We start from the raw sequence: 20,675 nt of genomic DNA, 5'->3' as shown, positions 1-20,675 counted from the left end.
TTCTTACAGATTTGTATTTGCTGTTGGCTAAAGTTGAAGTGTATTTACCAGCCTCACTGACATGGAAACTACTTCTACATTCACTTGTGTTAATGGTAAAATTTTTTAATAATGTTACAGTGAAATTGTGTTAACATTTCATCATAGCTTTAGCTTAGACAGGCCCTTTTAAAGCTTGAGTAATACCTATAATGCAAAACAGTTAAAATACTATGAAAATCCTGAATTTAATTCTTTGCTTAAAAGCAAAAAGGGAAAGTCCTATAGGCTATAGGCAATTAACTTAACAGCTGGCTGGGGTAAAGCTATGCCAAAGGGACTTTTATGGAATTGATAGAAATTAAGCCTTGTGGATGTCAGATTCCCTTTAATACTTTTTTTTGTCCATTGCTGAATTATATATTATTGCTGGGCCAGAGGAGGAACAAAGGAGGAGGGAGAGTGAACAAAAGAGAAAATGAGATAAAGGGCATGACAAAAACGAAACAAAGGTACAAAAGATAGAAAACACTGAAAAATTCGAACTCAACAGAAACACATGAGAACCAGCTGCTACAACTGCTACACGAGGATTAACAGAAATCATCCTACAGCATTTATAGGAATCATCAGGGTCACCTACTAAAAGAAAATGATAACAACATGAACCACAACACCAGCAACAAGTGAAAACATAACCATAGCTACTGGTGATTAAACCTGCAGGATGACACGGTGACTGTATAAACCTGGGCATTAAGGATTGAAAATGTTTGGATGTATGCAAGCATGAGCGCACGATATAAGTAATGAGTTGTGTTAGATGACAGCTGCAATCATCCAAATGCAACCACACCCCATCCAAGGATCAAAAACAGACAAAGAGGGCCATAAGACCTGGGCAACCAGGAGCTACTCCGGAGCATGTAACTGAGACACCACACTGCAGGGATGACCAGAGGTTATGCCCTAGATTGAGCTCCCACAGCAGTGCAACACGGGTCAGGGTACAGCTTTAAATACTTGTCAAATGATTAATGCTTACATGAATAACAACATACTGTATTGAATATCTTATATTTTGTAATTACAGTCTTTAATTGTCCACAGTGCTCCAATCTGGGCTCAAATATTTTGCTTAAATTTATGAGGCCAACCAGTTATATATTTTCCATATATGACATGTTGCAGTAAAATGTTAATTTATATGTAGTACATATTAAATAATAAAGCACAGTAGAACCAATAAATATGTCTTTAAAGTGTGAATACAAAGCATTTGTAAGAGTGGTAGTACTCTTCAAGGGCAAAATACCATCACTGTGTTAGATTATACATGTATTTATATATTGGGGTATTCCAACAAAATACACACTATCCCATTAAAATGGACTAACCTTCCACAAACTGTTTTGATTTTAAAGTTTTGATTTTTATTCATGTACTAGTGGAGTACATTTAAAAAGTCTAATATGCAGTTAAAAGGGGAAAATATATGTTCACTCGTGTTTAAATTGTCAACCCACTTTCATTGGTTTCTAATACTATAGATGAGAAAATGTGCATGGAATGAAAATCTTATCTCATACCATGTAATCAGTACAGCACCCCAGCTTTATAACCTTGCAAATAACTACAGCTGCCAAACAAATTAAATATAAAAAGTTCCTTTTTGTTTTTTTTTTCAAGCTTCGTAGATGTGGTGCAGATTAAGAAGAATATTAAATCACTCAAAGTACTAGAAACTCAAAATTGTATCTAAGCACAGTAGGCGCCAATCTATATTTTACCACAGAATGACACAATTAATCTCATCATTTTTAAGTTAATGATATTTTTCTTTATTGACTTCAAAAGACAGAATTTGTATTCCTAAAACATAAGAACCAACAATGTGGTTGTGATTGTTTTGTGGCTGATTTAGTTCTTTCTTTTTTTAAGTCAACATACAGCTCAAAAGTAAACAATGTGGCACTAAATTATTTGTTTCATGTAGCAGTTTCACAGACACCTTCTAAGAGATTTCATAAATACAGCTGACATATTTGTTCAAGAAGAAAACAGCACAGACAAACATGTCATTATAAAAACATAAAGCAAGAGTTGCTAGCAAACAACAGGGGAGAGACGCTGATTCTGAATGACATCTATCTTCTGGGATTTCTATTTCTAGCTTCAGTTATTTTGAAACTCAATGAAGGTCAGAAACATTTGGAGAAAAAAAAATGGTGATTTGCAAATGCTATGACAGTATAAATACACATAGTTTCTGCAGGCTGCGATACGTTGTTGTTTCCTCACTAATAAATGTTTGTTTTTCCTTATCATTTCATCCACTGAGTTGCTGTTGTGTGTTATCCATGTCTGATCATTAGCAGAGCCCTCCACAGCGTTTAGACTAGGCTGAATAAACCTTCTGAACTGGTGCTCTGTGGTGCCACTCTGTGCTACTGTGATTCTGAAGAATCCACACTTGGTTTCAAATCCCACTCCCAAGGCTCCTATACAGCATTGATCCTGACAGTATGCACCCTGCTCTATGTGCCTCTTATGTGCTTCACTGCCAAAGCAGACTAGCGAGGAGCTGGTTTATACACTGGAGAGAAAATCTATTAAATGGATTAACTAAAAAGTTTTTCTAAAAAAACCAAAACAAAACAAAACACATTTTTCACTGCACAGCAAGACAACCAAGAAGCCAAGAGCCGATTTGTCATTAATATAAACAATTTTATGTATTTAAGGTGGTTTTCTGCTAAAAGTTCAATATTAAAGGGACATTTTACAAAATCACTAATGTAGAACGAACATTGCTGATGCTACTTAAACTAAAGCAACTGAATTTCACACCATTATACATAGGATTTTTAGAGTATGGCAGTTCAGGTATGTAACTTGCTCTGAACATCGATTGGTCAGGCAGCTTAACCCTTTAGGCACCAAAGTTGCCAAAATTGCAACAAGCACCAGGCCAGAGAACTTAAACCCCTTACCACTTACCACCACTAGATGGCAGATATATGAATCGGCTGCCAGGAATGAGCTGCTGGCTTGTGCAGCCGATGGGGGCTGCGCTCATGGGCATTTGGCTGCACCACCTGCCACCCCAAAGCCAAAAAAACTAGGGGAAACACTGATGTATATGAAATTAGAAAACTTTAAAAAGTCCAGCACCTAAAGGATTAAAATATTCCACTATTCAGTGGATGGATCACCATGTTTCTTTAACCATCTATCTCCAAACTGCCTCAAAAAGGCAGTTTCTCATTTAATGATGTATTAAGTAATGTGCAGATAATCATGAAATTTGGTACAGGCATTGACATTCACTTCTCTTTTAAATGTTCTTGAAGTGCCATCATTCCAATATTCCATGGAATTATCATCAGTCTCATCTGTTCTTAATGTTTGGTGCTAATTAGCAAATTAGCATGCTAACACATTAAAATAAGTTGGTGAACCTGCTAAACATTGCACCATATCACTCCGAGCACATTAGTGTGTTAAAATCTGAATTTAGCTTGAGGCAGCTCTGTACTCTTCCCATCTAGACCCTCAAAATTAAATAACCACATTCATTACTTTGTAAGTCAAATAATATTTAAATATCCAACATGCGCCTTCTAGTTTTTGACCACAGTATCATTTCATTAGAAAATACAATTGAGATTTATTACCAACAGGCTCCACATGAATAAATCTTCTGAAATAACTGGATGCAATAATGGCAAATTCATACAGCTCTAATTGATATAGAGGACAGTGTCCCAAAATCACTCAAGGCTGTAATGCCTATGAGTGTGTTACAACCTTAGAGTGAGGCAGTAGTAGCTGCGTGTGATTCACTATGTGCAATATCATGCAAATAATGGACGGCACAGCTTCAATTTGACACACTTCATAGCAAAGTCAGTGCAAAGCAGGTTTAAGCAGAACGTCTGTCAAACATATATTGAAGGCTTTACTAATCCTGTTTCTGCATCAAATGAAGCACACCAAAATGTCAACACACACAGAGTGGCAGTAGGCCATCAAATTCACATCAAGTGTGGGTTTATCCGCTGTTGGCTTTTATTAAGGGAATTGAAATAAAATGAACCCATGCTCCATTTCAGCCCTTCACCAATTATTATGTTCCAGCCACTTTATGTTTGTTGCGTAGAAAAAAAAAAGTCAATTCTGTGCACCAGTTGTGTTTGTACAAGTGTGATTACTTGGGTTTAATTTGCATATGTATATTTGTTTACTTGAACAGTTACGCTGATCTTATTTTGCTTTCTTTTTGTGGCGGATGAACCATAGAAAAGCACTGACACTTTGGCGTTTTTCATTCAGTATTTCTAAAGTGTAATCCTCAAAATGCAGATCTGGATTAACCCAATATGTGGTCCAAGAGTAACAATAAGGTGTTGCATCCTACTGAGCTCTTCCCCAAAGGCTTGGAAACTGACCAACTTCACGGTTTGCTATGTGACAGCTCGTTTGTGATTGTATGATAACGCACTAATGTATTTAGAAATATGTAAAATGTGTGCATGCCATCATCTGTAATGTTTCAAGTAATGAGATCAAGCATTTTCAGACCAGAACAGTTCTGTAGGACTTCCTGAGGGTAACTGGTTGCTGAGGAGACCATGTGAGAGCAATGAATTTCCAGCGGCTTTTTCTTCTGTTTACATTTAAACTGTGAAGTGGATGGTTAATTAGTATTTCTGCAGGAATTTTGTTATGGTAAGTGTCAGTATCAGACAATTCCTCATGTGCACTGAGACTGCAGAAAAAAAAAAAAAAAATTCTATATGTTTTTTATTTCCAGGAGTCAAGGTTTAAAACAGGGTTTCATTAATAAGTAGATGGCACAAAAAGCCTTTTACATTACGTTTTTATTGTGCTATTGAGTTAGTTGCCTTCTTCCCTGTTGGTAAAACAGTATTATTCAAATACTTTTAAGCAAAAGAAAGAGTTTGAATTCTCTGAGGTCTGAATTTCATAGCAAGAAATATTTGCAATTTTTCTTTTTTTTTAACACTTGGGAGAGGTGGGAAATCTGCTATCAGTATCAATATCAGCAAAAAGATGAAAGCAACTAAGTGCAATGAAAATGTTCAAAGGTCTCAATTTCCATTATCCACAGTGCTCTGCCCCCTTCTCGCCATATTCATTTTTTCACAATTTGTTTATTTCACTTGACATTTGCCATAATTTTAATAACATCTTGTAGTGCCTTCTTTATCCACAGTACTTGCTAAAGACTCAGCAACAGCTACTGTTTACCGCAATTACACAGCCCTCAATGATCAGTGGAGGGTTGACTCATTAGTGGAGGAAAAACTTAGAAAAACAACCAGAGCAAATGAGCATTTTTGTAGATTTTCTGAAATGTGTAAAATCTTTAATATACTAAAATGAAATCTACCTATTAATTTTGTAGGACCCTTGCTGCTGTCCCTGGTACATTGTTGTTGTAGATTAGTGGGAAACCATAGATTAAAAAAAGTTATAATGATTTATAATTTAACCAAAACACTATAATTAAAAAAGGCAAAATATGTCATTCTTCTGCAATTAGCAGAGGACTCCTGAACAAGCCTGTTACTGAAAACCAGTAGGCTAGAGAAAAAAGTATAAAGTGCCAAGCAGATTACAACTTTTTCTGGGAGAAAACATTTTGGGTTGTAGTTTTTTAAGGCAGCAAAGCTGTTTCATCTCACCCTGTTTCCTGATTTAGGAAAAGAGTTTAACATTTTACTGATGGGACTATTAGGGTTGTCGGTGATAAGACAACAATTTTGCAAAGTTGCATTTTTAAAAATATCCAGCTGTGTTTACACCAGCCCTTCTTAATCGAATCCTACTTTGTTTGCTCGGAAAATCTAGTTCATTTGACGTAATGAACACAAGCGAACTCTGATGCACCTAAAACATATGGCTTGGTTTGCTCTAAGTAAACCACATGCAGGAAGTGGACTACAACTTGTGGTGGAAATAGAGGTTGCCCCACATTAAACAATAGACAAGCAAGCTTGCTTGTTAATCGTTTGTCTTGTCTTTTGCTTCAGTAATTCCGCCAGGTGTGGAGGGAAGTATATTATTTAAAAGGTTCAGTTTGTTTGACAATGTGCAATGTGAAAGCTAATCTGGACCGGCTGAATGTTACAATCCCCAATTGTACTGAATCTAGGCAAGGCAAGGTAAATTTATTTGTATAGCACATTTCTGGTACAAGACAATTCAAAATGCTTTACATAAAACATTTCAGCAGGGTGCAGAAAGCAATGCAAGTGCATTAATAATAATAATAATAATAATAAAAAGCTTAAAAAGATTAAAAGAAATGCAATGAATGAAGCAAAAACAGATAAAATGCAAGAAATAAAATTTCAGTGTGGAGAAATAGTAAAAGGCATCAACACATAATCACAATAAAATAATAAACTACATTAAAATGATTAAAAGCAAGATAACTTAAAAAGTTAACATGCAGATTTCATGCATAGGCGCATGAGAAAAGAAATGTTTTTAAGCTGGATTTAAAAATGTCTACATTTGATGAAAGTTTAATCTCCACTGGCAGTTTGTTGTACTTGTTTGCAGTATAACAGCTAAATGCTGCTTCTCCATGTTTAGTCTGGACTCTGGTCTGGACTAGTTGACCAGAGTCTTTGGATCTAAGAGCTCTGCTAGGTTTATATTCTCTGAACATTTCACAGATGTATTCTGGGCCTAAACCATTCTGGGATTTGTAAACAATCAGAAGGGTTTTAAAATCTATTCTGTGACTGACTGGAAACCAGTGTAAAGATTTCAAAACTGGTGTGATGTGTTCAGATCTTTTATTTCTGGTTAAAAGATGATTAATGCTCTTTTTAGGAAGTCCTGTTAAAAGACCATTACAATAATCCAGCCTACTGGAGATGAATGCATGGATGAGTTTCTCTTGGACTTTCTGGGAGACTAAACTTTTAATTCTGTTGATGTTTCTGAGCTGGTAAAAAGTTTCTTAGTGACAACTTTGATGTGGCTGCTGAAAGTCAGGTCTGAGTCTATCAACACTCCAAGATTACGAACTTGGTCAGTGATTTTAAGAGCCCGAGTCTCCAGGTGTTTGCCAATGCTGACCCATTTCTCTTTGCTACCAAACAGAATAATCTCAGTTTTGTCTTCATTTAATTGTAGAAAATTCTCCTTCATTCAGGTGTCAGTAGTAGCAAAACTACAGCAAGGACCCTGAATGCATCATGGCATGTTATCTTTGTTGTGAATTCTGCTGCTGCTCTGTGAACCTCCTGCACATCTTCCCATGTTCTGCTCTGCCAGGACAGATGATCTAAGAGGAGGATGAGGAAGGGGAGCCCTGTATTTCTTGGTAGATGGTGGTCGCTGGGGTTCAGACTGGGATAGAGACATCCTTTGAAGACCTCTGGTGATGTGGAGAAGAGGGTCTGGTGAGGGGGGAGAGCTGGGAGTTGATTGCCTCTCTGCTGTGTCCTTCGTTCTTATCTGTACACTCATGTTTGGGTTTGCTGTCCCAACAGCATGACGCAAGTGTGCACCAAGTAATCTGCATCTAGTTAGATTTGGATGCCCACCATCAGGTCTGAATCGCTCCTTACAGTTCCAAAAGATATTGAAATTATCAATGAACTTTATCCAATGGGTGATACATGCGTTTGATAACCATGTGTTCAGGCCAAGAAGTCTACTGAAAAGTTCAATTCCTTTACCCGCTGTAGGAATGGGTCCTGAAATGTAAACACGGTGTGCTCCAAACTGACACAGTCTCTCCAACAGCAGAGAAAAGTCTTTCTTCAGGAGATCTCTATCAGTTCCCTGACTGATGTATCAAAAAGTGTTAGATTTTCCATCTTTGCCATCGTTACATGCTGTGTTATGGAGTCCCCATCAGAATTGTGTCTATTTGTTTTTGTGTGGAGGTGCCGATAGCTTCTCTAGTCCTCCTGTTTGTGGAATTTTGGCCTCTCCTCCTGCTCTGGTTAGCCCTGGGCTGAGTTTTAGGACTATTTCTTGAGTTTTTATAGATCCTTGCATTACATTCATCATAATTTATTTTAATATGAGTCAACACATCATATTTATTTTGCAGTGAGACTTCAGGTGGTGGAATGAGTGCTGGAGCTTTAAATTTCCTGCTGGATTTACCTCTGTGATGAACAATATCAGACCAGGTTCTGGCCGGGGTTGATGACTAGTGAATCTAGTGAATTGTTGGGTGCAAGGACGACCTATGTCTGACTTTTTAGATTTATGCATTTTAAAAACTGAGAAATGTTCAGTTTTTAAGAGGACCAAAGAAATATCTTAGTTTAGATGGTGACATTCTCTAAGTCTAAGAATTAATCAGTAACAATAATAAATGCTTTTATAAATTAACATGCCCAACACTGCTCAATCTACACCATGAGTAAATCACAAAACTGTCAGGACCGCTATTTGAGACTGAAACAGACATTTAGCTCTTTTTCTTTTGTCAAATAATTATTATCTTTTTTTTTTTGTCATTCTACACACTTTTTTCATGGCTGTGCACACAATTAATGTGGTTGAATACTCACACAACAGTCAATTTCACTCACTATAATGGAAAGCCAGTGTTACAGAAAATAGATTGGCTGCTGTATAAAAACTGCTGATGTCTTACCAACTTCCCAAAGTAAATGAAACTGATTAAAACTGGCCTGGCATTTAAACCCCAGTCTGTTTTCACAATACTTCAGCCACATTGTTAGATCCAATTTAACTTAATAACTGAAGTAACAAGAGGTTCATTGATGAGAATAATTGTTAAGGATATAAGACATTAAATACTGCCTATGAACTGACTCTGAGCTAAGGAAGTTCTTTACAAGTCAGTGTGCTGTGTCTGTGCTATACATAATTAGTTTACAACCTATTTGATGAAGGTGGCTTTATCAGGAACTGCTCTATATTGTCTGCCCCTATTTAATTAGTAAATTATATACATTTGCTGACGAACCAAATTGTAGTCTGAAAGCTATCAAGTTAGAAACAAATTAAATTTGAAAAATGAGGACATTAGAAAGCAATGAGTAGCTGAAATACGTAGTTTCATTCCTTTTCGAGGTAAACGTGATCTAAATTTAGGGTGGATTCTTTTAAAGATATAGTCAGCTACTCTGTCACATAGAGTGGCTGCCATGTTTAAGAGCAAACAGCAATTCAGTTCAGAAAATTGTGTAAACAAAGCTGCTGCTGTGGATGTTAATGAATTTTTAAAGGAGACTTAATGACCACTTCTTGGTTAGAGGCGCGGTCTGAAACAGTGCAACAGCTTGTGTGTCTTTAAGTCTGATCCTTTGCCTTGGTTGTGTTTTGTGTAAATTTAGCTTATGTTTTTGCATTTGTGTGGGTTTTCTTCTGGTGTGTGATCCTTCATTTGAATGAATAAGAAGAAAATTAGTTGTTAATTAGTGAAATACATAACAAAGGGGTGCAGTGAGTTAGACATGTTTAATTTGGATCAGTATTGTGACTGAGTGTCTCCAAGTGCTGGGAGAAGAAGAAAGAACTGTAAACAAAGCAGTTGTACAGCAAACAACACCACTACTGAATGTGTCTGAGATGGTTTCCAACAATATCTTTCTATAATTTACTTTATGCACAAACACAAACTATAATCTTGGACAGCAGGGCAACCTGCTCAATCCCATTATTGCACTTTAATATAGCTCTGCCCATGCCACTCGTCTATAATGCTACACCCTGGCAAGCTCATTGTGCTGCCAGGACCACTTATAACATCCCTGCCTCATGTGCAACTCCACCTCCTCCTCACTCTCTTCTGCCTATGAGCCAATGCAAATTACAGTAACAGCTTGGACGTGAGTATAATCTCAAGTGGTGTGAGTTGGGCTCCATTGCAAGGCATGCAGACAGATGGAAGCAAAGACTCTGCCAGGGCTCTTTAGGGGCTCCCACTTTCTCTGCAGCATGGTAGACAATGGAGGAGCTGTGGCTCATAACCAGCTATTCGTCTGCCACTATCATGCTGCCTACTCCCATACGCTGTATTTGTAAACGATACGAAAGGAAATGGGAACCTGTCAAGACCTTTTTTTGGACAAATGCACAGATGGTCACCAATACTGGCTGCATTACATCACAAGTCACTTACTGTGCACAGCAGTGGTTAGAAACTTGAGGAATGATGTCCAGATGCTCCCATTTAGGATAAAAGAAAGGCAGGTGAAAAACATTAGGTTATAGTTGTATTTTTTTTCTGAACAAGACGTCATTATGCGTGTTCATAGATCACACTTTACATAAACAGCGTTTTCTACTAGCTTTTCACATCATATCCAGTTTTAATTTATATTTAATATTTATTTTATAATTTACAGAGAAAAGCTTCAATTCTCTTTAAATAAAATCAACAAAGATTATTCATTATGCAGCTCCAGAAGGAAGAGGAAAACAGTACTTAAAAACTTAAAAAAAAACTGTACTAATTTATGCAAACAATCAGAGTTCCCCACTTAAACACACTTGAGCATGTTTCTGTCTGTATTGTTGAACTTCCACCACCGACACTAATCTGAGCAGCTACTGCCAGGAATGAGGGAAAAGACTTTCTCCTGCTCTGCAATTTGTGATGTCCAACTGATTTCTGCAGCAGTGAATAAAATGATAACTTTATAAAAAAGAGTTGCCAGTAGAAGATTTCTGTTGCTGCTTTGTTAGGTGGAGAGCTTGCCTTTTTAGATGCAAGAACTGCAGTACAAGTTGCATCAAACATAATCCACCTTTCAGTTTGAATGAGTAAGCTCCAGGGTTTACACTTGCATGACAACAGAGATACAGATCCTCTTGTTTTGCCACTCTAGGATAGAGCCCTGTTTATGCTCACAAACACTGTGGTATTCCTGGCCATTAATGTAAATGGATTTTAAACTCAGTTATGGTCCTTGTAACTAATGAGGAGGCTTATGGGATAAAGTTGCACCTCCACGTGTCATTAAACAGGCCTCTGCCTTTATAGTCTGCAAACCGGAGAGCACCGAGACAGACATATGTGCAGAGAAGCTCAAACAATGCCTTCTCCCCTGTGTGGATACATAACAAATGGTGCAAAAGAATACGATGTATGAAGAAATCAATAGACAGTGAATCAGCTGCGTGTCAAGATGTGGATGTTTAAGTGACTCAGTCTCAAATGTGTTTGCCAACCTTGAGTGCATCTGCACTAACAAAAAGATATTTGACTGAGAAAGAAAATGAAAGAGAGCTCCAAGACGCTGAGCACAATGCCCCTCGAGCTATGCGTCTTTTGTATCTGACTTGTGCTCTCACACATGCAAGCACATTTGATTTTCACCACATTTTTCTCCACGAATATTCGAAAGAGCTTCAGCTACAACATTTTAAATTGACAAAGTCCTTGTTATTCTAAGAAGCATCAGACACATGAGGGTACAGCTTAATATCTGTGGATGATTAGAGCTGTAGTAACAAGAATCAGGTGCAAAGGTGACATCTTAACATGGCGTCATCTGCTGGAAGCCCCAAGAATACCCATGTGCTAGCCTGTCACTGCTCTTGACACTTGGTATTCCTGGAAACACCAAAAGAAAGATTCAGATTACTTTGACAAGAGAAGAAGACCACAAAACACAAGGGCAGGGAGATATGTACTAGAATTTTAAGGTAACTTAACCCCCTCTTAACTCTACCCTAAAGCATTGTGTTATGGCTGTCACCCACTGGTCTAATTGTTCCCTCTCATCTTGAATGAGAGGGAAATCACTGTGTTTCATCACCTGGCTTGGATTGGCTCCACATCGCCACGCTGTTGCTGCTGCTGCCTCATTCCAGGGATAAAAGGTGCTGCATCCCCTTGTTCAGGGACAGCTGTATTCATTTGTTAGGCAGTTCTCTCATTCTGTAGTAGTGTTAATTATCAGTGTTAAAATATCAGCTATTTTTAAATTTAGTCTCAGTTTTAGTCAAGTTTCAATTGCGCTTATTAGTTTTAATCACATTTAGTCGACCTCATCCCGTTTTTATTTAGTCAAGTTTTAGTCAACTATAAGTCGAGCATTTTAGTCTTTATTTTAGTCCAAGAAAACATAATTTTATTTGTCAAGTTTTAGTCACGTCAGCATTTTAGTCTAGTTTTAGTCAGGACAATCATTTTACCCTTTTAGTATTTTTGTCAGCAGATGATTTTGAACATTGTTAGTAGTTAGTAGATCATTGTTAAATGTAGTTTAACATTGTTAAATTACATTTAACAATCCATTTAAAACTCATACTTAAAACATAACTATCCTATTTATAATAAATATCCTATTTATAAATAATCCACACTATAATTGCAGGCATTTTTATGTTTACATGGATTCATTTATATTAATGTTGATGCCAATTTAAATCAAATGTTCTTGTGATGGTAACCTGAAGATAAACAGAACAACATTTTATGTCACCAAATAAATACATTGGGATGCAAACTCCTAGAGCAGTGGTTCCCAACCTTTTTTAGCTTGGAACCCCATTTTGATATCATAAAACTCTGGTGACCCCAAACATTCAAAACCTCTAAGACCTCTAAGTCTTGCTGAGGTCTAGGTTCGTGTCTCCTTTTTTAGTTTGTTTGTTTGAATTCCACCTGCCACTTAGGACAATACTCTTCCTGTTACTCCTCTTTACATCTGGGCATTTCTATTTTATGTTACTTACTCTTTCCTGAGCCAGGTCTTAACATAAGTGGGGACTTGTCCGGGATTCTGCTGGTAATGCCTTTGCCCAGAGTGTGTTTTTATTCTGCAGCATGTCTCTGTTCAGCATGGCATCTACCTTTAGTTTGGAGCACTTTGTAGCTGCTTCCTCCTTCGACCTGCTTGACAACTGCCGTAAGTGTGATCTGCTGCAGATTGTGAAACACTTTAAACTAGAGGTTCTGAAACAAGCTACTAAGTGTGACATAAAGGCTTTGGTGGTAAATCAATTGGTGGACTCTGGTGTGCTTTGTGTGCCTGGTGTTTACGCAGAGCCCTAAAGATGAGGCAGTGCTTCTCACTCCTAGCGCAGCTGCTAAGGTGGATGTAGGGGAAGGTGAACGGGGCAGGACGCCAGTTACTCTTTTTACAATCCACTTTTCTGCCAGTTCTGGAGCCTGCGAGGAGACTTGGTTAAAAGTTCATTTGGGACGTCTTGAGATTAACGGTCAGGAAAAAGCACAGACCAGACAGGGTCAGTTGATGCTGGAAGTCAGAAACCTGGAGATTGAAGCCGAGAAGGCTGTGAAGCTATGTCGGTTTGAGTAGGATGCTCAGGCTTGAGGATTGCCCACCTCTACTGATATCCCTGCAGTTTCCCCCTCTGTGTTTACAATCGCCTTAGATTTGAGGACCTGCGTTACACTGATGTCTGCTTTTCGCAAATCTGAAGTGGATTCATATTTTGCAGCATTTGAACATATCGCTGGTGCTTTGGAGTGGCCTCAACATATTTGGCCTGATTTGTTAAGTGCAAGTTGTTGAGTAAAGCTAAGGAGGTAGTAGCAGAACTCCCTAAAGGACAACCTGAACTATGAAAAAGTGAAAAAAGCAGTACTGCAGGCCTATGTGTTGGTTCTTTAAGCCCGCAGACAAAAAGTTTTAACAGCAGAGAAAAGCTGATGGACAGACTCATATGGAATTCACTACAGAAAAAAATGTTCTGTTTGATAAATGGTGTGTAGCCTTGATGGCTAATGATTATGGTTCCCTACAGGATCTAGTGTTATTGGAGTAATTTAAAAATATATACCTGACCCTGTTGTGCTGTAGTTAAATGAACAAAAGGTGATATCCATCATGACAGCTGCCATTCTTGCAGAATAATATGTGCTCACGCACAAATAATCCTTTCCTATTGTTGCTTTAAAGGCCCACACTAAACCAGTGTCACAGTCTCAACCTGTCAAAACCTACAGTGTCAAGGAGAGCTGCTAATGTCTTCACTGTTACAAACCTTGACATGTCACTGCGGACTGTTTTATCTTAAAACTAGTGCTGGGCACGTTAACGCGTTAAAGCAACGCTTTATTAACGGCGTTAATTTTTTAAATCGCGCGTTAAGGTTTTTTTTTTTTTTTTTAGCTGGCCACTGGCTTTGACCACAGAAACATGGCGACAAAGGTAAGACATTTTATGAATATATTTTTACAAACATAAATTTTGCTGAGCTGGTAGCTGAGACTCTGAACTTTCTGTGGATACCACACATGTTTATAGTTACATCTACAGACCTGATGCTACAAAGATGTTAACCCTTAACTCCTGGTAGCGGAGGCTGCAGCTGCAGCCAAGCTAAAATTTAAAGTTTGGAGAAATTATAGGCCAAAAATCTGGGTAATGAAGCACTGAAGCTGCATGGATGGAAGTTATTGTGCATATTGTGAATATTTCTCTCTCGTCACCATCTAGGAGCTGTGAGATTCTCATCCTGCTTTCTGTCTGTTCACCTGATGCTGATATTCATCACATATTGTTCCTTCTGTGTTTAGAAGGAAGCAGCTTCACAGCTTTAAATTCATCCTGCTGACTTTTTACCTTTTAGTTAGTAAATCCTGAGCATTTCATCCTTCTTTGTCATAAATATTTGATTTTATAAATATATATGAAGAAATATTTTAACTGTTGCTGTTTAAAGAGAAAACTGCTGCTAAATCTGTTTATGTGTTTAGTGCAGGGGTCTGCAGCCTTTCCAATCCAAAGAGCCATTTTTCCCTCAACCAGCTAAATAAAACTACTTTAGAGATGCAAATGTTACGAGACTTTTCAAAAAGGCAACTTAATATATATTTTAATGAAGTGCCACCATAGGATATTTATTATTTTTGAAGAACCACAATTTTATTTCCATTTTTAAGGCTTTAAAATAAAGAAAAACAGAAAACCTTTATAAAAAGAGGATAGACAGACTTTCTTCTAAGGGATGTAGATATTTGTGGAAAATGATGTAAAAGAAAAAAAAGTCCCTGGTTTCCAACCTAATGACAAGAAAGATAGATTTAAAAAAAATATTTTAGCCACGTATTTAGAGGGATTGTGGAAGTTCCAAAGAGCCACGTGCAGCTCCAGAGTCGCAGGTTGGAGTCCCCTGATGTAGTGTTTGTAAACCAAAATTTACTGCATTTTCTTTAAATAGCTGTAGGCCTTTTTTTAAAGGAAAGAGACATTCTGCATGTGGCGATGTGATTGCAGTTGCAGTTGCACCCTCGAACTTAAAATACATAATGGCCAAACTTTCAAAACCGATTTGACAAGAAAGGGTGAATTTAAATCTTTCTCTCAGTAAAAATAATAATAACAACAATTACAAAAACCTGTTAATTGAACTATGGAAATTAATCTTTTTTTTTTTTTTTTGGACACAGACAGAACAAGATGTCTTACAGTACACAAAAATATGCAGAGTTATGCAGGATGTGTGAGTGTTGTCGATGCTGCTTGTTAAGTGTACGAGAAGGAGGAGGGAAAACACTGAAGGGAACAGCGGTTATGTTCAATTTCATAACACAAGCTGGCTAATTAGCATTGCCCTGCCATTCCCTTTGAACCAGAGGAGGACATTTGGGAGTAATCATATTTCTCTGTTCTCGTCATGTGCGATTCACCCTCTGACCGCTGAAACCACAGGGGTTCTGACCACAGAGGGTCAAAGGTAGGCAAAATTACCTCACCTCAAATCCCCATTCTTTACAAAGCTGCTCCAGAGGGAATCACCCAGACCTTTACCTAAAACTATGTTCTCAACAAAGTATAGTTACTGGCAGCAAGGTGGATCAGATAAAGCTCCTGGATGCAGTGCAATGACATTTTCAGGATTCAAACCTACTCTGAGTGCAGCATACAGATTCTGAGGGGATACAGGCAGCTTCTACACTTCAGATGCACACAATTATTCTCGGCTGAGTACTCTCTGAAGAGCTTGCACAGACTGTTAACTCTATCCTGTCATGTGCTGTTTTGTAATTGGCTGTCATACTATACTGTATCATGTTTGACTGAAATAGTGTTTATGTACTGCTGCGGAAGTTTAAAATACTTAGGGATAGTCAAATTAACATAAAACACTAGGTAGGTGGACTTTGCCTTTTAGTCATTTAGGTAGGAGGCAAACAATTTAAAGAAGAGTTTGTTTGAGAACAAAGCCAATCTCCCCCTCGCTTTTGAAAATCCTCATTTTCTCTGTTTGTTTCCATTTTTGTTCTATCAAAACAGGATAGATGAGACAATGAAAGGTCCATCAGGCTATTTCCTTTCTAAGGTATATACAATATACACCCATTCAATAGTGATCTCCAAAAAAAGCTGATACTTTTTTATATCAAAGAGTGAGCATGAGTTTGTTGTGCTGGAACATCAAGAATCCAAAGATTTAAGCATATCTTTGGTGTTGTTAAACTACACCCTTCCTTTCATCTGAGCTCTTGCATTCCCATTTTTATTTCTGAAATTTTGCTGTTGCAAACACTCAGATGAAATGTGAGCCAGGACTCCAGTCCAAAATTTTCCACTAGAAACACTGGTGCTCTGGTAAGCACTGGTAAGCTTAGGAACAAAAAAGCAAAACATTTAGAAGTTCCCCTGAATTAAAGTTTTACAACTCATCTATATCTTTTTTCATCTCAACTGCAGTAGTAAATAATAAATGATTTGACTATAAAGAGTTTAAATAACAGAAAATACTAAAATGATGCTTTTAGAGGCGTAGATCATTAGGTTGATATGTTTGCCATACCTTGCCATACTGCAGATGCCATATAGTTATCACTTATTACTCAACTCCTTGGTATTTCTGTGGGCTAAACTCTTACTTTTTTTCCACAAAATGTTTTTTTCCAGGTAAGCTGAAAAAAATATTAAGCTCCCCTCAATGTGGCAAATAGCGACTCTCCCTTTACACTTACAACATGGTGGGATGTACTGAATATTATTGATTAGTTGATTCCTGCCTTTAAAATATGCTGAGGTTCCAACAGTGCATCTGTACCCCAGAGTTAATGCATTGCACTTGTAGAGTTTTATGAGTGCTCTATGCAGTTTAGTTGGCAAACTAGTTTTCTAATAAAAGGTTGGGTTGTGTGGCGATACATTAAATTAATGGCATTTCTTTGCATTACTTTTACTGTGCAAACTGCACAATTTGAGGAGTTTTCCTTTTCAACTTGGGGCTGCCAGCTGATTCCACATCTTATCCTCACCAGAAATTACGGATCTCATCATCTAAGAAGAGGGTCTTTCTCCCCCAACACATAAAGCACATGCACACATAAATCATACATGCACCAGTTTTTACTTCCTCCTGATCCAGATTTCATGTAATGATAGAAAAACAAAGATTTTTTTTCTATCATATATTTTGATTGCCTTGAAAATGGTACCAAAGTGCAACTAAATGGCTGCAGTCTAGAGCCCTGTGTACCGTCAGAAATTTCACTGCATACTTACTGCATCACTACTGTACTTACAAATCATATAAATCACAGCTTAGTATACTGATAGTGTAGTAACATGTACTGTGCAATGTATCAGTCAAATCTGCATAGTCACTTAACTAAAAACTAATCAGTCACTAAAAGGTAGGGTAGGAGATCCTGGAAAAATGGTTTGTTGAAAATACACAATTCAAAAGTTCAAACCCTTTCTTCAGACTTCTCTCTGAAGCCACGCCTCAGAAGCGCAGAAAGGCATAATACTTGTTCCTGAAGGTTCACAGGCGTTGGGCAGCATCGACTAACTAACCTTCGCTAGCATTTTCCTCATGGTAATGTGTGTATTTTAGTTGTCGGTAAACCACACACACTACCAGAGTCACCGCAAAAAATTCAAAGACTTTTGAAATGCTGCGACTGCAGTCAAGCATGGTCTGTTCGCCTCACACATTTGCCAATTTGAGTCTGAACCCCATCACACACTAACAGATCTGGGCTAACATGCAACGAGTGCCAAGTAGTTCAGACTACACACAACTGGAAATCGAGGGGAAAATCTGGCAAAAAGTTGTGTAGTGTGTCCCCAGCTATTTTTACTTGGAAAACTTAGCCTGGTAAAAACAACCGCTACAGTATTACTATCACTGCAGTTCGTCCGATCTGTTTTATCCTCTAACTGGTTTAATACTTGTTAAAATGACAACGTAATGCCAGAAACCAATAAATATTCTCACAGACGGGTTGAAGGACAAATGGCAGATGAGTTTAACAGACATACCATCAACCAATCTTTTAAAACGGGCCAGTTAAAATGATTGGATGGTGATTTTTCAGTCCCGTCCATTCCACATGTGACTACATTTTCTTTTTTTTGTGTGTGTGTAAGAGTATTTAATTGATTGGCTGTAATCAAGGTGCAAAATGTATTTTCAGCAATATGGTAAATGGTAAATGGTCCGTATTTATATAGCACTTTACTGTACCTGGAATGATACCCAAAGCGCTTTACATCACACATCACATTCACTCATTCACACACACTCACACACTGACAGCGGAAGCTGCCATGCAAGGCGCTCAACCACGACCCATCAGGAGCAATTAGGGGTTCGGTGTCTTGCCAAGGACACCTTGACATGAACTCAACTTGGCCGAGGATCGAACCGGCAACCCTCAGACTACAAGACGACTGCTCCACCTTGCTGAGCCATGCCGCCCTCTAATATAGTAAAAAATGATCCAGGAAAACATCCCCTACCCTACCTTTAAATCAGACACAATAGCTTCCCACCACTTTTACTCTACACAGAGATTTTTAATCATTACAATCCTGTATGTTATTGTTTACTTGTTTATGTTCAGATTGTACATTTACACATTTTCATCACATTGTTGACATCAATATTTTTAAATTAATATCTGTTCATGGCAATGTGTTTAATCTTTATATGATTTAATCATAACACAACATAAAGTATCTCTGATTTGAAAAAGTCCTCTCAGTTTTTGCTTAACAGTGTAAAACGAATTCTGCTCATAAAAGAATGAACAAAAATTAAATTGACCCACTTTTGCTCTGCACCTGTTATGTATCTGTATATTCTGTATAAAAAAAATTCCTCCTGCTGCTCCACATATTGCTGTATCTTAAATCTGCTGATGCATTACTGCTAATGCAACATTTTTAGCATAGTTAGAGCTGTCTGAGATAGCGGTGCACCTGAAACTGCTCACAGTGAATGTGCAGCGGCTTGGAAAAAATGGGACAAACTCACCAACTATCAAGCCCTGGTCTCCATTACAGGTTCCACATCAGCATCCTGATCAGGTGGCGCTCAGAGACTCAGGGTGGAGGAAGGCAACTCCCACTAGCGACACAGGAAAACACCAACTAAAAAACAAGAAACATGTTAAGACTTTTTGTCAGACTTGTTCCAGCTAAGAAAATATGCCTTAAAAGACCACCATAAGAGAAATTGTTTTAGGATGTTTACATTGCACTTCTAGACAGTATTCCAAGGAAAAAGGAAATATTTCTCAACACACTGGAGATGCAGTCATACATTTATAATCTCATTGACTGAGCTTGCTCCCTTTCACACTTGGCAGCTATGGGCAAGATATGAATCCTGATCTGATTATGGAACAACAGGAAAGAAGCAGAAGCAGCAGGAGATGCACCAGAAAAACAGAGCAAAAAGATACTATGAATGTGTTCCCTGTCATTAATATTTCACTGTATCATTGTAGCTAAAGGAGAACAAAGTGTAAAGGGGAGCGTGATGAAAAATTTATTATATTTTGATTCAGCTTTGAGGCTCATCTGTGCAAAACAAAAATCGGGTAAATATTCAGCCTGTGATGAGATTTTGTAACTGAAAATACACAGTGATTAATGCCTCTGAATAATTACTCTATGGTTTAACACAAGGTTATTGCCATGATAGACCCACACATAATGAAAATGAACGAGGTTCTCTAAAGAAGCTTTATTTGACGCAACATTCTTGTTTTGCTTTTTCTCACATTGGAAAGAGGTGACTGTCAAGGTTGCAGGCCTTCAGTTTCACACTTTTTCAAAAAATTCAAAACAAGCTACAAGACATGTCACAGCTCTGCTTGCATTTCAGCGGCACGCAATCCAAGAGAGATTACCATATCACTCACATTTGTCTGCATCTAGTCATCGTGCATGAAAAAACAGAATTTTGCACTCAGGCTCCCATTTTACTGTACACCAATTTGTATTCAGACAGGGACCCCAGGCCCGTCACCTTCAGCTATTCATCCAGCCAATGAAGTATTTATAACAGAAGCTTTTGCTTTTTGACACGTCATCTCAATCCTCTTCCAATTCCACTTCATCTTGCACTAGAGTTATGTCAGAGTTGAAGAAATGAAAAACTAAGTAAGAGTGTGGCTGTCAGCTGTGTTTACAAAGGAAGACTTTCATCAGTGATTCCTCACTTTTATCTTTATTTTCAAGCAGCAAATCATCACCTGGTCGAGAGTGAAAAGTCTGATCTGGAACATACCGGCCTCACTTCATCCCCTGCCTGTATGCCCTTCACCATATAAAACACTTTCGTTCTTGCTCCATTTTTTCTCTCACAGCCACAGCATTTGACCTTTCTCTTCAGGCAGAGGAAGCAAAAAACCAGAAAAGTAAATCATCAGTGCCACGCAATTTTGCCAAAGGACTTATTCCGTCAAGTCATTATCCATCAGTGTGATT

The 20,675-nt window shown here is 37.9% G+C and overlaps 1 protein-coding gene across 5 annotated transcripts in view; it reads right to left on the bottom strand.

The window, feature by feature from the left end:
* The window catches only part of lrfn1 (leucine rich repeat and fibronectin type III domain containing 1), a 144,956-nt gene that overhangs the window by 16,881 nt on the left and 107,400 nt on the right, over positions 1-20,675 (bottom strand). For all 5 annotated transcript variants that reach the window (XM_041995841.1, XM_041995845.1, XM_041995843.1 and 2 more), the window contains one exon: positions 19,216-19,331. The gene's annotated coding sequence lies outside the window, so the exon portion shown is untranslated. The remainder of the gene's footprint in view (positions 1-19,215; positions 19,332-20,675) is intronic.

This window comes from Melanotaenia boesemani, chromosome 9, assembly GCF_017639745.1.
Source record: "Melanotaenia boesemani isolate fMelBoe1 chromosome 9, fMelBoe1.pri, whole genome shotgun sequence".
NCBI classification, from domain to species: Eukaryota; Metazoa; Chordata; class Actinopteri; order Atheriniformes; family Melanotaeniidae; genus Melanotaenia; species Melanotaenia boesemani.
This window is presented reverse-complemented; position numbering and strand designations above follow the sequence as displayed.